The sequence below is a fragment of the Abramis brama genome (genome assembly GCF_963993115.1).
Source record: "Abramis brama genome assembly, chromosome: 23".
NCBI classification, from domain to species: domain Eukaryota; kingdom Metazoa; phylum Chordata; class Actinopteri; order Cypriniformes; family Leuciscidae; genus Abramis; species Abramis brama.
In genome coordinates this window covers 23,914,088-23,918,005 of record NC_139985.1, presented here as the reverse complement: position 1 = coordinate 23,918,005, position 3,918 = coordinate 23,914,088, and positions in this window count along the sequence as shown.

Genomic DNA, 3,918 nt, shown 5'->3' with positions numbered 1-3,918 from the left:
ATTTCCTTTAGCTGATATCAATTTGTCCGTCTGGCCCTCACACATTTTGGAATTTCCTAGTTTGGCCCCCCTGCAAATGTATTTGAATAGCCCTGCCATAGACTGTAGTTTTATCTGATCATTCCCCACATCCGAACGTTTAGCGTGATAAGATGGGCGTGGTTTTGCAGCGCACGGCACGGCCCGTCAATCAAACACAGCGCTGCGTTAGCGGGACAAGACGTCGGGGTCGGACACGGAGACGACAGCTTTTAGGTAAGTTGGTTGAATTTTGCTTGTTGCATGAATCAATTACTTGTATCAGTGCTAATTAACTTAGTTTTGCAGCAGTTGCTACTGTTTTAATAAAGTTAACTAGATCAACAGTTTGCTTGAACTGTCTTGAGTGTCCACAGATCAGTTAACAACACTAACGTACACAAATATGTAATTAAAACTGAAGAATAAACGCGAAATTACATTGATGTCTTTATTTAGATTCACCTTTTCCAGTGTCCTTGTTCGCTTTTTCAATATAGCTAAACTGATTTTAATTTGAACGCATTCTTCAGATTCAAAAGTTAACGTAATCGGCTAACGTTAGCTCAATACTGTAGGCTCTATGCACGATCGCTTCCGCGTTTTGTCTCAGCCCGCCCAGTTACATCCGGTGCTGCGTCAGAAGCCGTTTTTGCATTAGGTGGAGATAATGGCAAATTACACTCGCTGTTTACAAGAACTTCCAGCGGTTAACGTGAATTATGTTAACAATATTGTGAGGCAGTTAACTGTCACACATATGAGTAAGAAAGAGAAGTTCTTTAAATTATAAATTTCGAGCTACATCAACAACTTTGAGGGTGAGTATTCTCTCATATCGCGCGAAATCCGACTAGCGAATCAGTTTCTAAAATCGTTGTCTCCGTTTCTGAGAAAATGAATTTTATTAAAGTTTTGCTGCTATACACTTCGCTATAGAACGCGCTATGCGGAAGGGAAGACGCCGGCTGAGATCCTACCGGAAATACGTCAACAGCGTTCGTGCATAGAGCCTATTAGCTTAGCTATGGCCTGGGCATTTTCCCCTCCAGTTTCATGTGTCAAGTTCGTCATATTGAAATCTGTAACTTATTTGTAATTTTATCATGTAAGTTGTCCACTGTGTTTGCAGTTTTACAGGTTATAACAAGCTCCTATGTGACATTTAAAAAAGGAAGGATATCCCCCAGGCTCCTCTTAAATTTGATATTTGGATCGAGCACTTGACAACAGTAATGGACCCTTTTCACAGACTGTAATTACGCGTTTAAACAACCATCAGTATAGTAAATTGTGCTAATTTATAATAGACAGTGTATGGAAGGCCATATTTTCAATTCCTCCAGGCAGCTATTTTTGGGAAAGTACTATCTATTTGAATTGGGGAATACTGAAATCTCAAAAACTGCTTAACAAACTCAGTTAAATAACATATTTCACTGAGAACAACACTGTGTTAGTTGCCGCCGGTGTGTGTACACTCATAGAGAATAATGTGTTCGAATTTAAAAGACGTGGCGCTCCCAATATTCCAAAGCAGATTAAACTTTTTGTAAATGGTCAGAAAATCTAATTAGATATTCTGCATGAGCAAGTGCAGCATCCCAGTGCTTTTATACTAATCTCACCACACTTTAATACAACACTGTTTTATTTTCTCCCTGCAGTGTCTCCGGAGATCCTCTCAGGGTTCAGTCCAGTCCAGTCCAGTCCGATGTGCCGGAAGTGGAAGCTGATGTGATTGTGGATAATGTCATTTAAAATGTTTTTTATTTTTATTTTTATTTTTAGCTTGCTGATAGGTTAGGGTTAGGTAAAGAGGTAGTTTTAGTTTTGTTTCATGTTTCATTATTTTGAAGTTTAATCAGTTTGTTCTATGTTTTAGTCCAGGTTTATTTTCATGTTAATTTCATATTTCAATTTAACCCAAGTCGGTTTCAATTGTATCTGTATCTTGAAATAAACTACACTTTGGTTCACTTCAGCTCGCCTTCAGTGGACTACATTACACATAGACATGATTCATGGGTCTTTTTGATTTTAATTATCTTTCTAGATCTTTTGTCTTAATTTTAAAGTCTGAAAGTTCTTAATAAGGTGCTTTCATAAAATGATTGTCATATATACATTATATGCAAAAACATTGAGAATGTTTAAATGTTTAAACAAGTGAATGGAATGTTTTAAGAACGTTTTTCATAATCTTAGAAAAACATTAAGAGAACATTTATATAACAGCAGAATTGAACGTTCTAATAAGGTTTTGAATAACGTTCTCATAACCAAGCAATAACGTTAATACAACGTTTTATAACGAGATAATTAAACGTTCTAATAATGTTTTTAATAATGTTCTTATAACCAATAAATAACATTAATACAACGTCAAAAAAACTGGATGTTTTGAACGTTCCTAGAACATTCAGAAATAACGTTTTTATAACTTAATGGGAACGTTATGGAAACGTTCTTATAACCTAAGAATTGAACGTTCTAGTAACATTTGAATAACGTTCTTATAACCAAGCAAGAACGTTAATACAACGTCTAAAAAACTGGACGCTCTGAACGTTCCTAGAACATTCAGAAATAACGTTTTTATAACTTAATGGGAACGTTATGGAAACGTTCTTATAACCTAAAATTGTTAGCTGGGTAGGACAGTTTTGCATGTTAAAATATTTTATGGTTTGATTTTTGAGTATGTGAGTAAATTTCTTTTATTCTTCCCTCTTTCTGAGAACATCTCAGTGACAGGCAGCCGACGCCTGAGTCAGCCCTACAAACCTGTTAGTGGACAGTGGAAATACGCACTGATCCCAGATGATGTCCCGCTGGTGGAGGCCTTACCAGCGTCTCTATTGTGCAGCCTATCCAGGCCATCCAAGCTCAATAAAAGTCTACAGAAAAATGTTTTCTTCCAATCTGTTTTATGTTTACTGTTAATTTAAACTTATTTTGTTTTACTTATCTTCAATGTAACTTATCTTGTAAATAGTTGTAAAAAGTAGGCTACTGTAAGTAAAAATGTAACTTAAAAGGCAACGCCTTGGACTCGGCAACACTGACGGTAGGCTGCATTAGAAGGTTCCTTTGAATTGGGACAGCCTTTGTCACACCGCTGTGACGCAGTCGGCCTTCAAATGCGTCCTTCGGAGGATGCAGCCCCTGAATTGGGACACAGCCCTATTTTGTGTTGATCAAGGCACTTGTTTTGAAAAAAAAAAAAAATAGCTAGGTGGCGCCCGCGGGCGGTACACTCAGGTTTAGAGGGACTACTCAGCAGTCTTTAAGGGCGCTTTCACACTAGCACTTTTGGTGCGCACCCGGATTCGAATGACGTCAGAGTTCGGTTCGTTTGGATGATGTGAACGCTGTTTTCCGAACTCGGGTGCGCACCCGCGAACCGTACTCGAGTCCGCTTAAAAAGGTGGTCTGGGGTACGGTTCATGTGAACTTGGGTACGGTTCGCTGCTGATATGAACGCAATCGTACCAAATCGCGGAAGTGAACCGCTATTAATGACGTATAATGTGGTGCGTGCCTGCGTGCGTGTGTTTAACAACTGTAAAAGGGTCTATATACACTTACCTTGACGAAAAGCGGGATTGACGCACTGCAAGCAGAGAGATGATTTCTGCTTGCCTCCACAAAAATTGTCTTCGGCGGACATCCCGCTGTCTTTGGAACGGTTTTAATACTTTTGCGGCAGACAGACGCAAGTGTGTTTCTGTATCTTTTCTTTGAAAACAAAACCAAAGGTTCAAAAAAAGAAGAAGAAATGTGAAGCGAGCAATTCTATCCATTTTGACGCTTTTTCATAGCGGTTACCAAGCAACACGTGTACGCGCCAGCTGCAGTTTGATGACGCAAGCGTACCGCGGTTCGGATACAAATAAT